We start from the raw sequence: 17,689 nt of genomic DNA on the forward strand, positions 1-17,689 counted from the left end.
AAGAGTTTGAAGTATTTGGTGACTCAAAAAGAATTGAATTTGGGACAACATAGATGGTTAGAATTAATTAAGAATTACAAATTGATCATCGATTACCACCCGAGAAAGACAAATATGGTCGCTGACACGTTAAGCAGAAAATCTTTGTTTACATTGAGGGCCATAAATGCCCGATTGGCATTGTTTGATGATGGATCGATCTTGGTAGAGCTAAAGGCTAGGCTGACATCTCTTTAGGAAATTTATGATGCTCAGACTAATGATAGTGACCTGTAAGCTAAAAGAATTCAATGTGAGTTAGGCATCGAATCAGATTTTCAGATCGGTTCAGATGGGTGTTTAATGTTCAGAGGCAAAATATGTGTACTGAGGAATGATGAAATTATTCGGAAAAATTTGCAAGAGGCACATGATAGTCGTTTGTCTATTCATCTTGGAAGTACCAAAATGTAAAATGATTTGAAGAAAATGTACTGGTGGAACGGCATGAAAAGAGACATCTTTGAATTTGTATCAAAATGCTTGATATGCCAGCACGTCAAAGTTAAACATCAAGTACCTTCAGGGTTGTTACAGCCTGTGATGGTCCTGGAATGGAAGTGGGACAGAATTACTCTAGACTTCGTGACAAGATTACCATTGACCCTGAAAAAGAAAGATGCTATATGGGTTGTGGTGGATAGGTTGACAAAGTCAGCTCATTTTATCCTGGTAAGGACATATTATTCACTTGATAAGTTGGCCGAATTGTATATATATGATATTGTGAGATTACATGGGGTACCACTATCAATTATTTCAAACAAAGACCTGAGATTCACCTCAAGATTCTCAAAGAAGCTACAAGAACCCTTGGGTATTAGGTTTAGCTTTAGTATAGCTTTTCACCCGTAAGCTGGTGGTCAATCTGAGCGGATGATTCAGATTCTTGAGGATATGTTGCAATGTTGCATCCTCGAATTTCAGGGCAGTTGGGAAAAATACTTCCAATTAGTAAAGTTCGCCTACAACAACAGTTTTCAAATGAGTTTGAAGATGGTGCCTTATGAGGCCTTATTTGGTAGAAAGTGTCGAACTCCATTGTATTGGACAGGACTCAAAGAGAGTCAGATTCACGGAGTTGATCTGATCAAGGAAACTGAAACAAAGATTAAAGTGATACGTGGCTGCTTAAAAGTGGCATCGGATAGGCAAAAGTCATATGCTAATCTGAAAAGGAAAGAGGTCAAATTTCAAGTTAGAGATAGGGTATTTTTGAAAGTATCTCCCTGGAAAGAGGTATTGAGATTTGGTCGGAAAGGCAAACTGAGTCTGCGATTTATCGGACCATATGAGATCACTAAAAGAGTTAGACCATTAGCCTATCGTTTGGCATTGCCACTAGAGCTGGAAAAGATTCACAATGTGTTCCATGTATCTATGTTAAGGAGATATCAATCAAACCCCTCTTATTTGATTTCACCGATAGATATTGAAATTGGACTGGACATGACTTATGGTGAAGAACCGGTCAAGATTTTGGCTGGTGAGGTTAAAAAACTGAGAAATAAAGATGTGGCTTTAGTAAAAGGTTTATGGAATCAACATGGTGTGGAAGAGGCTACATGGGAGCCAGAAGAAACCATGAGAAGCCAATATCTGAACCTATTTATTGGTAAGACTTTCGAGGACGAAAGTCCCTAAAGGGGGGAGAAATGTAACATCTCGAAATAGGGCCTAGTCAAAACAGTGGTTTTAGGACCACAAATTTGACATTGAAATATTTTTTTTTATGATTATCATGAGGCCTAGAATATGAAAATATGCATATGTTAAAGTTTCATGAAGAAATTCTACGAGTAAGGTGTCCAATTGGAAAATAATGACCAAATTAAATAAATTGCAAAACTTGGATTCGAGAAGCAATTTGAATGAAATTCCTTTAGATTATTAATTAGAAGGTCTTAAAGAGAAATTTTCCCGATTTCTAAGTTTTTTGGACAAAAATGGGCATGCATGGAAAAATTTTGGAAGTTTAGTAAGGAGGGGCATTATGGTCATTTGGTAATAAAATCAATAAAAAGGGAAAATGAAGGCAAAAGTCAGCCATATTCTCCCTTGTACCAGCCGAAATTCTCAAGCCCTCCATAGCTAGGGTTGTCAACATTTTCAAGCTTAATAGTAAGTGACTCCTAGCCCCGTTTTTAATGTTCTTTGTATTTTTGAGATCCTTGTAACATGTTCTCTCCATTTCTACCTATATTTTAAGCTAGGGTTCATGTATGCAAAGTGACCCATGTGTTACATGTTTTTTCTTTGAGGTTTTATGGGAGAATATGAAAGTTATATGTGTGTTAAACATCTTTTCTCGAGTGATTTTCATGGAAAGCCCTTAAAGGGACCTTTTTGCAAAAGGTACAAAATATGTGGTAGAAATGTTGAATAGAGGAAAATGTGGGCTAGTATGAGTTTATAATGGATTCGACTAGTCTTGGGTAACCAAGTAATTGCATGTATATCATTTTACGAGCCTATGAATTAAATCGTAAATAAGGTGAAAGGTTAGGGGTAAAACAGTCATTTTGTTCGGGGTGAAATTTAGGCTCGAAAAGAATAATGTGAGATATTGATGATTTATTTTTCTTATTATAGACCCCAAGGAACAAATTTCGGAGGTCGATCGAGGAAAATGACAGGTTTTGGAATAACCAAAATGTGAAAACCGACACAAATACTAGGTAAGTTCGAATAACTTAAGGTAAACCCATAATATGCCTAAATGCATGTTTTATGAATGTGTGATAGTTGTATATAATGATGGTATGAAAATCCATGAAATGTGTTAATAATAATAATGACAAGATGATAAATGTTCCAGATGAAGTTAGGGAAATTCGATGGATAAACCGTGGCTTACGTGACTTGAGATCCTACATCTGTTGCAAAAAAAGATTTAGCCTAGACGGGTAATCCGTTGATCTCAAATATAGTAAGGATCTAGCCCGGACATGTGTTCCTTGAGTGACTGAGCCTCCCGAAGAATATGTGTGCATAAAGGATTTAGCCCAGACGGGTAATCCGATTAGGGTCTGAATTTAGCCTGGACTGGTAATTTAGATTCGAGATCATTGAGGGTGTTTGTCACTATAAGGAATTTATCCTGGACCGGTAATCCTGACAACACTCCATGAGTTTATATTATGGGGGATTTAGCCTAGACTAGTAATCCCACCGTAAGATGTGAGGTTCACGGGAGTGCGTACTTGAGAAGATCACTCTTATGACTTGACGGTAAATGGATAATCCATCAAGATTTTCGTGGTACTCAAAGGGATTAACATGAGGTATAGAAATGAAAATGTTGGACGATGAGCTCATTTAAGATAAATTATATAATGAATTATTGTGGGACTAACTTAACGTTTGAGTGCATGTAATAGAAGGCTACCCTCTATGTATTGGATTGGTTGTCTAACATTGATGTATGCTAATTAATTGGCAAGTTTACTTTCTAGTTATCTGGGCTTACTAAGCATGTAAATGCTTAACCCTCTCTTTTCCCTGTCTTACAGAGCTCGAAGACTCGAAGAGATTGGAAGACGGTTGGAGTATTGTCAACACTATCTATTTGTCCTGTTTTGGTATATAGATACTTCTATTTTGTTACAATGGCATGTATAGGTTTGTGGTTACTTGGTGTTATATGTCATTGGTTGGCCAATGTAAAGGCTTAAATGTTGAACTTATTCTTTTTGGTATATGGCCATAAGACATGGCTCATTTAGTTGCAGGTTATGATCTACCAACCATGCATGTTTATGTTAGAAATGTTCTTGTGATGATTAAATGTGGTACTTCGTAAATAGGCATTTGTAATGTGGTCAAAACATTTGGAAATGGTTAGGCCATAATTGGAAATGAATTGTAATAATGAGCCAAGCCAAAATATGTTTCAATGGGGTGGAAATCCTTATCATATAAAGGGGATACTTGTGTATGTATTTAACCAATGAGATGATGTTGACATGCAATAGATTCATTGGGGATAGCCCTTGAGTATATTTGGGTCATGTTAAATGCAATTGGGGTTCTTATATGTGAGGAAATTATGAGGGTGACCATTGGCTTGAAATTATAGCCTAAAAAGGGTCCATAAGGGTAGACACACGGGCCTATGTCTAGGCCGTGTGTGGCACATGGTCAGCCCTATGGGCGTGTGGTACGGCCGTGTGTCTCCTACACCTAAAATTTATTTAGTCAGAATGCATGGTAGTAAAAACACGAGAAGAGACACGGCCGTGTGTCTCAACCGTGTGGAGAGCACGGCCTAGCACACGGGCATGTGTCTTGGCCGTGTGCCCCTAAATACATGCTGACATCATAAACAGAATGTCTGGGTTTTTGGACACTGGGGACCACACGGGTGTGTTCTTGGCCGTGTGAAAACCCTTGTAGGTTCAAGATAGAAAATAAATTCAATTAATTCAACTCGGCTTAGGGACACGGGCGTGTCCCAAAGCACACGGGCATGGGCATTTTCTCCACAAGGGCATGTGAGGCTTAACCTAGAAAATTGTCCCAAAATTTTCTTAGATTCTCGATTTAGTCCCAGACCATTCTCAATGTATGTTTTGGGTCACGTATACCCATAATAGGGACACTAAGATGTTGTCTAACTGGTTTTAATTTGGAACAAAATTTTTTAACCCGTATTTTTCGAAAATGTTCGAGTATGTGTCTGATAAAGCCTCGTACCTGGTCACGGTCTCGAGTATGGGTAAGGGGTGTTACACGGATGTCCACATTCAGTCCATCTTCGAACCTTGTACACATAATAGCCTCGGAGGAAACACACTCTTGGGTATACTTACTGAGCCTGACAAATTGTTGGTCATACTCTGTCACTGACATTCAACCCTATTTTAGCTCAATAAATTCTTTACGTTTCTAATCGATGAACAGCTGACTGATATATTTCTTTCGAAATTCCTCTTGAAAGAATTCTCATGTAACCTTCTCTCTCAGTACCACAGATACTAGTGCCTTTCAGGAGTGATATGCTATGTCCCTTAATAATAATATATCACATTTCAAGCATTCTCCGGGTGTACATGATAACTCATCAAATACCCTGATAGTATTCTCAGGCCAGAACTCTGCTCTCTAGGGGTCATCATTTACATTTTCTCTAGATTCTTTAGGCCTTGCTTTCGAATCTTATCAATCGGAGGCTTATTTAGTCTTACCAGTTCCACACCTTGAGGAGCAACGGGAATCGGTTGGGGATAAGGAGGGAGTGGAGGATGTTGAGCATTCAGATTTTTTCGAACAAACTCCGAATACCACTCATTCATTATGTGGAGGAAGGCTTCCTTAGCTTCTCCTCCCTGACTGATCGTGGGAGGTCTATTTTCAGATGATGTTGCCCCTTGAGCGGGAGTCGGCACATTACTTTCTACATCATCAACTACAGCTTGGTCAAGATCCATTTACTATATGAAAACACAATTTAAAATTGTCAGGAGTCATCACACTATCACAGTTCATATATGGCATGTATAGCTAGATTCTTACACACGCTACACTAGTCCGAGAATCGACTAAACTATAGCTCTGATACCACTACATGTAACACCCCTTACCTGTATTCAACATTGGAATAGGGTAAGAGGCATTACCGGACTTGTCACATGATCAAACATACAATTTCGGGTTATAAATTTGTGCCCAAATTAAAACCATTCATATTCAATCCCAATGTCCCTATTACGAGCCTACGAGGCCAAAAACGTGCATTGGAAGTGGTTCGAGACTAAACCGAGAACTTTAGAAATTTTTAAAAAATTTAAATAATTCTCCACTAAAAAAGGGTCACACGCCCGTGTGGGCAGGCTGTGTGGTCACACACGCCCGTGTCCCGACCCCGTGCAACTCTCTGACTTGTAACTCATGAACAAATTGAAGTCACACTGCCAAGTCACACGCCAGTGTGCTAGGCCGTGTGGAAAATTAATTTTCATAAAATACGTGCAGACTTTACACAGCCAGGGCACACGCTCATGTTCGAGACCGTGTAGTCCACACGGATAAGACACATGCCCGTGTCTCTGGCCGTGTGCTCAATTTTGAGCATTCTATTTCTCAAAATTTAGGTGCAGGGGACACACAACCTAATCACATGCCCGTGGAGAAAGCTGTGTGTCACACACGGCCTAGACACACGCCCGTGTATCTGCCCATGTGGACAAAAATAAGGCTATTTACCAAGCCATTTTGCCACCCTTTAATGCACACACCTATGCAACATAACATAGCACCAATCCAAGCATATACATACAGCCAAACATCCACAACCAAGACATCAACACATCATTCATGAAAGACATCATTATATGAATATACTTATAACCAATATTGGCTCATTTTAAATGGCCTTATACAAAATGAACTTCTAACCAATATAAGCCAACACATTTGGCCAAAACAATTATGACACATAAAAAAATAACTAAGTCCCTTATGCATGCCATAACTCAAAAAGTTAAATTCATTTATACCAAAATAATTGTTGATAGTGTGAGTAGAACTCCGACGATCTCCAAACCCTGAGCTAGCTTGGTGACACTATAAGACAAGGGAAAGGAAGGGGAGTAAGCTATATAGCTTAGTAAGTTCCTATGCAAATAATAAGCATCATAACCACACATCTAACATACAATTAACATGATGAAGATTAGCATGAATGTTATCAAAATCTCATAGTCATAACTTACTCAATCATAATCCTACCAAGAGTTCATCACATATCAAGCTCATTACTTATGAGTTTTACATACATACTTGTACCAACTCGCAACATAACCATATCCTTTCATAACTTTGACATTTCCGTTGAACACTCGGAATATTAACGGATACTCAAAAATCTTTGACATAAGTGACATATATGTAGCCAAAGCTACCTCATATCTCATAATACGAATGGGCTCATTTTTGAGCTACTCACGGGCCTGCTCACACAAGCTGTCATTCAGGACGTAGCTACACAGTACTGCTCACATAAGCTGTCAGGTATCCGCAGCACATGTCGGACTACCCATCCACTGGTAGGATGTACAAGACCAGTACTCGGATTACATAATCGCATATACACCTGGGTTCCTATTGACATGTCACTCGTATCCTATTCTATTCTTAAGGTTCAACCAGGATTTCTCGCTTGTCAAAACTTTGTCAAATACATCCAAAGAGTCCATCACAATTCATACAATATTAAAGCATTTAAAACATAAATATAACAATGCATTATTTACAAACGAACTTACCTCGGTACGAAAATAGTAGAATTGGACTTGATTGTTAAACACTTTGTTTTTCCCCTAATCTAGGTCCGAACCTCGTTTTTCTTGATCTATAATAACAAATTTAACTCATTTAATACTCACAGTATTCAATTTAGCCCAAAAATCATATTATGGCAAAAATTACATTTTTGCCCCTAATGTTTCACATTTTTACGATCTAGTCCCTAGTCCTGTAAAATGAAATGTATTCAATTTATTCAAAACCCAAGTTTAGCCGAACCATTTTCATACTCATACCAGCCCACATTTTCCACTTAATCACACTTTTACTACTCATTTTATAACTTTTACAAATAAGTCATTTTTGACATTTTTACTGAAAATCATTTAGCAAAAGTTGTTTATCTAACACCAAACATGCATTTTCTACCATTAGACATCAAAATACAGAAATATATAACATGGGTAAAATTTTAAACTTCATCTTTCTTTCAAATTAGCCCTTGAAAAAGCTAGATTATGTTACAAGGATCTCAAAAATATGAAAATCATTAAAAACCTAGGTTAGAATGGACTTACAATCGAGCTTGGAAGCTTTGGCCAAGACCTTAGCTATGGTGACTCTTCAAATTCGACACTAGAGGACTAATTAAAGAAGATGACATCTTTTTATTTGTTATTTTTTGTCTTTATTTACAAAATGACCAAAATGCCCTTCACTTAAAACTTTGAAATTTTATCTAACCATGTCCATTTTTGTCCAACTTAAAGTATAATAGTCTAATTTCCATTTAAGGACCTCCAATTTAAAATTTCATAGCAATTAGACACCTCTAGCTTTTAAAACACACATTTTGCACCTATTGCAATTTAGTCCTTTAAGCTAAATTAAGTGCCTAATCGATAAAATTTTTGAACAAAATTTTCACGAAACAATTCCATGAAACTATAGACCATAAAAATATAATAAAATAAATCTTTCTTCGTCAGATTCGTGGTCCCAAAACCACTATTCCGGCTAGACCCAAAATCGGACTGTTACAACCCTAGTAACTCCTCTGGAAGCACATCCGAGAACTCACACATAATTGGAATCGATTCTAATTTCAATTTTGAAACCTTGGAATCAACTATGTAAGTGAGATATGCTTCAAAGCCTTTTTTAACATATTCATATACCGTCATAGAGGAGATTATATTAGATGTACCATCCAATCTGTCTGACTCAATTCAGACTCATTTACCATCCTGACATTTTAGCACAATATGTTTTCTTTTACAATTCACAATAACATCATGCATAGTCAACCAATCCATACCCAAAATCACATCAAACTCATCAAAGGGTAACAACATCAAATTAGCGGGGCAATCATAACCCCTAATTTTCAGTGGACATGATTTACATAACTGATTAACTAGAACACACTAACCCAAGGTACTTGTAACTTTGATAGTATATTCAATGAATTCCACAAGTATTTTCTTTTTGTCTACTGATGTAATGCATATATACAAATGAGTTGATCTAGGATCAAACAATGCATATACATTAATATCAAAGAGAGAAAAGGTACCCGCAATAACATCTAGAGTAGTAGCTTCCTCTTAAGCTCGAATTGCATAGGCTCTAGCAGGGTGTTCTCGCTTTAGACCATTTATTCATCTTGTTATTCTTTTCTCAAATGGGAGTAGTATTTCTAACATTTCCCGATCGTCTGACCTTTTGAGAATTTGCTTTGTTTCCAAATTTTTTTTTTCTTCAAACAGTTACGAAGAAAATGGTTAGTAGACCTACAATGGAAACAAGCTTCCAATTTCGACCGGCACTCTCCAAAATGTCTTTTATTGTATTCATCACACATTAGAATGGTTTTTTCCACATTTTTGACACTTCCAACACTCGCCGCTGGAAAATTGACTGACTGAAAATTGCTTTGTCTTGGTTTCTCTCTATTAATGAACTTTGAAAGAGCAGCTGATCGACTGGTGTCATTTCTAAATTTCTTCGATGGAGATGTTTGAGCAGGCTTGAATGACCCTCTCTTGTTATAATCTCAAAATCTCGAATTTGACTGTCGTTTGCTTTTACAAATCTCGCCAACCTTCTAATCCCGCCCTGAAACTTCTACAAACTCCTGTAACTGTAATGTTGCTACAGCCATACAGATCTCATCATTCAACCCATCTTCAAATTTTATACACATTTCCTCCTCATTGGATATGATGTTACGAGCATACTTGCTTAACTGCACAAATTCACGTTCATAGTCATCTACAGTCCAATCTTCTTGTTTTAACTCGAGAAACTCTTTATTTTCCTATTGATGAACAACCAGCTAACATACTTATTCTTGAATTCATTCTAAAAAACTCCCAAATAACTAGATAATCTGATATCATCGTGCTCAAAGTATCCCACCATAGATACACCTCATCTTTCAGTAGGGACACTATAAACCTTAAGCAATCTTCAAGGGTGCAAAATAACTCCGTAAAAACTCTCTTTCTATTCAATAGACAATACTCGGCTTTTAAAGGATCATCATCACTGTACCTCTGAACTCTTTTGCTCTATATTTCTGATTTTTTTTCTACAGATACTCGAGTAACCGTTACAGGTATAGGGCTTGGAGTATTTAGGGGTTCCAAAGGAGGCAGAACAAAGGCTGGAGGTGGCGGAGTTGTAAGATTTGCTTGCTTGAATTCATTGAACCATTGGTTTATTATTCCTAGAAATATGATTTTCATCTCATCACCAACGGATTGTGGAATAGGCACATTATTACTTGTTGTAGGATTTGAAACTTGAATATTACATTTAGCTTCATTAACTATAGCTCGATTTAATTTGTTTGACATCTTGAATCTAGAAGAAATAAAATATTAGAATGGATTAAAAGTATCACACTATCACAGGGTATATGTGGGATGTATATACTAAATCTTACTTCTCTACGTTAGTCCTAGAATCAACTAAACTGTAGCTCTAATAGCACTAAATGTAACACCTCTAACTCGTATCCATCGCCAGAATGTTATAGAGCATTGTCGTATAAAAACAAATAAAACATACATTTCCAAACATTAATATAAACATAGCATAATCCATTCAAATACATGCATATCATCCCTTAATCGAGCCCTCAAGGCCTTAGAAACACTTTTGAAACGAATCGGGACTAAATCAAAAACATTTAAAAGATTGAGGAAAAAGTTAGAAAAATTAAACTGTAGGGGTCACACAACTGAGACACACACTAGTGTCTCAGGCCGTGTAAACTTTGAAATAGGGACACACGGTCGTGTCCTAGCCCGTGTCCATGCCCATCTAACTCTCTGAGTTGGGTCACACGGCCAAGCTACACGCCTGTGTACCAGTCCGTGTAACACTCAAAATGGCCTCACATGCTCATGTACCAGGCCGTATGCTAGGTCGTGTAAACCTACAGGGGACACACGATCATGTGTCATGCACGCCCTTGTCTTAGGCCGTGTGGACAAGAAATTAGCCAAAATTAAGCTATTTCTATCACCAAGCCAAAAGCGTACTTACAAACAATTTACCACTATGACCAAGGCATCAAAAACATACCATAACATTCTTAAAATAACTATTTCAAATGACCAAAATCCATTCAACCAATATGCTATGTAAGGCACCTCAATTATAATCAAATAATCTTTAAGCATACCACAATTGAGATCACAAGTAACTTAACATAACATACCATTTTAATGACCTAAACACAGCCAACCAATGTGCCTTCATAAACACCGCAATTGAATTTAACATCAACAAATAAAACATATAAACCTTGATCCATTTCTATTATAACACTCAATTCACCCACAAACCAAAATAACTCACAAGTGTGCAATTACATACCATTCTAACTATACCACAAAGATACCTATTTACAATCTTAATAAGGTAGCTATGAACTTAGTTTAGTATATTGTCATATTATACCGAAAACAACCTATATAGCCACATATAAATTCCACTACCCTGAAGGGCATAAGAACTACCAACATCAAAGGATAGTGTGAGCTGAAGATTCAATCCTTCCAAACGTCAGCAACAATGATCTACAAAAAAATTCACAAAAATGAATAAGCTTACAAAGCTTAGTAAGAACATAGTATGTCATTAAACTTAACAACAATTGAATACAACTCATATTTTACTCAATTCAAGGTTATCGGAGTGTAAATAGGGGCACGTAGGTGCTATTCAAGTGTATCGAAGTATAAACTGAGGCATGTATGTGCATTTCAAGGGTATCGAAGTACGATCAGGGGAACGCATGTGCATTTCAGGGGTACTGAAGTACAAATAGGGGCACATATGTGTATTTCAGGGGTACCGAAGTACAAATAGGAGCACATATGTGCATTTAAGAGAATAATTAAATATAAGCATTTAATTACATAACTATATTGTAAACATACAAGTAGGTATTCAATTACATATAGAAATACTATGAACTTCCATTGACAACTAGAGCGTAGAAGTACGATCGAGCTAATCCGTGATTTTTGCCTTTCCTCGATTTAGATTCGATTGTGATTTATCTTGATCTAAATAAATAATTATATTCAATTAAATGTTCCAATCAGTCCATAATACATTTTTATGCATAATTATAATTTTGCCCCTAACATTTTAACTTCTTTACAATTTAGTCTTTAAGCTCGTAAATTGAAATTTATGAAAATTCATTCATATTTCATGCTAGCCGAATTCACTAGGGACCTATACAATCTCATACAGTTTTACCTCGTACTTTTATCACTTTTACAAATAAGTCCCTAAATGACATTTTTATCAAAAATCCCCTTACAAAACTTATTTATTTAACAACAAGGACTCATAATCTTTCATTAAACATCAAGAAGCATGCAAACATGTTCATGGTAAAACCCTAAACCTTTAATAGTTTTGCAAATTAGTCCCTGGGCTAGCTAAATTAGGCTACAATGATCCCCAAAACATAGAAATCATTAAAAACAGGGCAAAATTACATACCATGCAATCAAAAATAACTTGGTTGAATGCCCTAGCAAGATTTCATGGTTTTCTTCTTTAAAATTTTATGGTGAATGGAAATTGAAAGAGATAAAGTGATTTTTTTAATTAAATTTTAACCATCTTTTCACATTTCCCTTTTTAACTTACAAAAACATTTAAAATTTCAAGTAACCCTTTCCATGAATATCCACTAAACACTCAAATGGTCTAATTATCATTTAAAGTTTCATTTAAAGTTTCATAGCTACTTGACACATTTAACTAATAGAACTCCACTTTCTCACCTTTTACGATTTAGTCCTTTTCATATAATTAAGTAGGTAAATGTCAAAATTTCTTAATAAATTTTTATAGGACCTTTTTAACATTCCATAGGCATTAAAATAATAATAAAATATTAATTTACTTGTTGAATTTGTGGTCCCAAAACCACTATTTCAATTTCACTGAAAACAGTTGTTACATTACAAGCCATATGTCCTTTCCTATACACAACTCACAAAGTTAGTTTGTGAGACATTGCACTTATAAGTCAACCAAAGCATAGCATAAATGTGACACCCCAAAATCGACCCTAGTCGGGAAGTGGTTTCGGGACCGCTAAACCCAGTCACCGAAATGTTTGAATGTGATATTTATTGTCTAGAATATGTAATTATGAATGTGTGAAAATTTCAAGCTTCGATTTAGTCGATTGCATGTGAGTTTTAGTAAATAGGACTTATGTGAGAAAATTTTGAAATGTGATAGGTCAAAGCATAAGGATCTATTAGTGCATGAAATAAAAAGGGGGGACTTGCATGTCAAATTCCCCCCCTAATTAGTAGTGGCCGGCCATGACAAGCATGGTAGACCAAGTGTGACGGGCAAGAACATGTCATAAACATGTTGAGTTAGTGTTTCATGGGAAGTATGATAAAATAAAGAGCATGGGCATAAAATAATGAAAGGGAATATGATGAAAACAAAAAAAAAGTGTGTGGTTGTTTCCCCCCCCCCCCATTTTGCCGAAACTAGAAAGAAAAACAAAAAAAAGTGTTCATCCTTTGGTTCATCCTTGGCCAAAGAAAATTTTAAGGAGGAAGGAAGAAGAAAGGTTGAAGAGGTTCGGCCATGCATGTAACTAGGCTAAGGTATGTTTGATGATGTTCCATGAGATGCATGCATGTTTTAGTTGTTAGCTTGAGTTCTACCTAGCCCATGGTCTAAATCTTGCTATGTGATGGAAATGACACTCGGCCATGGATGCATCATTCTTGGTTGATGTTTGATGTTGTGGTGATGAGGCATGAAGATGAGTTAAGTTTCGGCTAAGGTGGATTTGTGTTGATGTCATTTGCATGCTAAGTGTAAAGCTTTGTAATGATACATGTGATGGTGATTGATGACTCTTGGATTTTCTTTTTGACATTTTTGAGTTAGACATTAAGCTCTTTGTGTAACCCATGCCCAAAATTGAATGGTATGGTGTCTTGATGCATTCGGCCATGGTAGAAAATAGATGTGAAATGGTAGTAAGGTGAAGTGCAAAATGATAGTATTTGATTACTAGTGTATATATGCGTATTAGCCGAGTTTTGAACTTGAAACAAGATGATATATAATCAATACAAGTAACCATACTTGTAGGAAGTATTAAGCATATAATCGGCCTCAACATAGACATGCATATTCGGCCATAGGAAGAAGATTGGCGTTGCATGTATTCGGTTAGAGGCAAGCGTATTGATGCTTTTATCTTGGCTTAGACAATCGGCTAAAAAGAAGTGTGGGTTAATATGTTGAGTTGATTCATGATTTCATATGTATGTGACTTTAATGTCTAATGTATAAATATGGGCTAAGTGCCTTGTGTTCCTCTTTTCGATGCTCAAATGATTAAATCAATTTATTTTTTTAATTAAGCTCAAGAGCAAAGGGGAACTAAATCCGATAAAGGGAAGGAAAAAGTGGTCGAATAGCCATCGGAATCGTTCGACAACATCCGAGGTAAGTTCTTGAGTAAAAGAGCTTAAATTATGATTTGATTAGATCATGTTTTAAGCAAATCAAAATCATACTCTTTGTGTGTGGCTATTGAGCCGAAATTGCAAGAATGATAAGTGTCTTATGTTTGAGTTTTGCTAACGAAAACGAAATACGAATGTGCCATGATTTATTGTTAAATGTGCATGGTTATTTGAATGATGTCCGGGCTAAGTCCCGAAGGCTTTGTGCTAAGTGACCATATCCGGACTAAGATCCGAAGGCATTTGTGCGAGATACTAATTCCGGGCTAAGCCCGAAGGCATTTGTGCGAGTTACTAAATCCGGGTTAAGTCCCGAAGGCATTTGTGCGAGTTACTATAACCGGGCTATGTCCCGAAGGCATTTGAACGAGTAGCTATATCCGGTTAAATTCCGAAGGTACGTGATTTGGAAATGAATGATCTTGCTGTAAAAATTTCAGTTAATACGCTTGAAACATCCCAACATTAAGGTATGTTTCGTATGTGCTTTGAATTAGTTGAGCCCTTACAAATAAGTATTCGCTCAGTTGATAAATGAGCTACCGGCCTTTGGCCAAGTTGATCTTTGTGTATGAAAAAAAGGGTTGGTAATGTGAAGTAAGTATGATATTGAAAAATTGTGCATATGAAATTATCCGTTTAGCTACATGAATGCTATACTTTTGTTGTGCTGGAATCCCTTGCTCAAAACTTACTAAGCATAAATTGCTTACTCCGTCTCCTTGATTCTCTGTTTTATAGATTTTGGTTCTCCAGCTATCGGACTCGGGATTTTGAAGTCGAAGTTGCCCACACTATCAAAGCCCCCCCCTTTTGGTACAATTTTGGTTGAACTTCGAAATGGCATGTATAGGACTACCCTTTTTGTTGGGGGTCATGGACCCTTTGGACTTGTATAATTTTGGATAGCCATGCGAAAATGGCTTATATATGTTTGAGTATAATGTTATAATCATTTGGTATGGATATGGTTATTGAGAGGTGTGGATATGCTTAACAAGGATTGGCCATGGGAATGGTTAATCACTATCATAATTTGTGCTATTTATGCTAAAAGGGCTAGTTGAATCATGGAAACTATGAAATAGGTAAAGTCTACCTTAAAGGCAGATGCTGACAGCAGCAGTGATGTAGATTTGGAAAATCACTAAAAATAGTAGGAAGAGAATTAAATAGTGAATAAATTATGTAAACGAACCTTGATGAATCTATTTTCATAGGAGAGTAACGAAACGATCATATGGACAGTATGTTAAGAGATATTCAGGTTCTCGTAAGACAGGGCTAGAACGGTTTCTGGATTCCCTGTTTCGACTTTGGAAATTCATTATAAATTAACCAGAGATAATTAGGAGTCATGCCATATATGTATAGATTCCTCTTTGAGTCTAGTTTCTATAGAAAGAAATGACATCAGTATTGAAGCCCTGTACAGGGAGATATCCAAGTCGTAATTTGCAAAGGTCAGTGTAGTCGATCCCTGTAACATGGGATACTTTGACAAATAAACTGTACTAATTGGCCCAACCAAAAATTCTAGAAAAAAATATGTAGATGTCCATATGAGTCTAGTTTCAGGGAAAATTTACGGAACTGGATTCTGAGTTTCTGAACTCAAGATATTATTTTTAAAGAGACTAGTATGCAGATTGGCAGTGTCTGGGAAATTTTTTTATAAGTGGTTTAAAGTCTGTTAACACCTCGTGTTCGACTCCGGTGACGGTCTCGGGTTCGGGGTGTTAAAATTTTATTGGTATCAGAGCTACGTTTTAGTCGATTCTAGGACTACCGTAATGCGTTGGGTCTAGCTATACATGCCATTTTATGTGATCAATTGATAGTGTGGTGATTTCTGACATTTGCAAATGTGTTTATTTATTGTAATGGATCCCGATCCCGACCGAGCGGTAGCTGATGATCTTGAGAGTGTAGCGCCTGCTCTCGCACAAGGGACAGCGCCGGTGGACTCTCAACCTAATGCTAGTAACCCGAATGATGAAGCTAGAAAAGCTTTCTATAGCGTGATGAATGATTGGTTCAACCAATACATTCGAACTAATACTGCTGTTCCACAACCTCCATTCCCGAGAAATACCACCCCCGCACCTACAATACCTCCGGTAACTGACCAAATAAGGTCAAATAAGCCCCCAGTTGACAGAATCCGAAAACATGGCGCTACTGAATTTAAAGCTACGGATAGCGACGATGCCGAGCAAGCTGAATTTTGGTTGGACAACACTATCCGGGTACTCGATGAGCTATCTTGTACACCCGATGAATGCCTAAAGTGTACTATCTCCTTGCTACGCGATTCTGCCTACTATTGGTGGAGTACTCTGACTTCTGTTGTGCCCCGAGAGCAAGTAACTTTGGAGTTTTTCCAAACTGAGTTTCGGAAAAAGTATATCAGTCAGAGATTTGTTGATCAAAAATGGAAGGAATTTCTTGAGCTTAAGCAAGGTTCTATGTCAGTTACTGATTACGAGTGAAAATTTGTTAGACTTAGTAGATACGCTCGGAAATGTGTTTCGTCCGAGGCTATCATGTGTAAACGCTTCGAGGATGGGCTGAATGAAGATATAAAAATGTTCGTTGGCATTCTTGAAATACGAGAGTTCGTAGTACTTGTCGAGCGAGCTTGTAAAGCCGAAGAGCTTAGAAAAGAAAAACAAAAAGTTGATGTGGGAACTGGAGAGTTTCGTAAAAGATCCTCGAGAAAGTCTCTTCAACAGGCATTGAAGAAATTTCGAGATGATGTGGGCCGGTCTAGAGGCACTTTGGGCCTTTTTAGACGAGATCGTGATCGACCCCCTGTGGGTACACGAGGCACTTCGGTCGCCAGTGTTGGGAATGAACGTCGAGATAGAACGGAATGTCGATATTGCGGTAAATGGCATTCGGGGAGTTGTAGATTCCATGACCGCTCCTGTTACAAGTGCGGATCAGTTGACCACTTCATTAAAGATTGCCCGAGGTTGTCTGAACAGAATGTAAATCAGAGTGGGAAACCGGGTGCTACCACTGCTCGAGGTAGACCATCTAGAAATACGGGCAATGCTAGCGGTGGTCAGAGAGGATCTAGAGATGCTACGACCAGATCCGAGGCTCGTGCGCCTGCTAGAGCTTATGCTATACGTGCCCGCGAGGATGCTTCTTCGCCTGATGTTATTACCGGTACTTTTACTCTCTTTGATACTAATGTAATTGCTTTGATTGACCCCGGTTCTACTCATTCTTACATATGTGAAACCTTAGCATCCAGTAAGACTTTACCTATTGAGTCTACTGAGTTCGTAATTCGGGTGTCAAATCCCTTGGGTCGTTACGTGCTTGTCGACAAAGTGTGTAAGAAATGTCCC

The sequence above is a fragment of the Gossypium hirsutum genome, chromosome A11 (genome assembly GCF_007990345.1).
Source record: "Gossypium hirsutum isolate 1008001.06 chromosome A11, Gossypium_hirsutum_v2.1, whole genome shotgun sequence".
In the NCBI taxonomy this organism is placed as follows: Eukaryota; Viridiplantae; Streptophyta; class Magnoliopsida; order Malvales; family Malvaceae; genus Gossypium; species Gossypium hirsutum.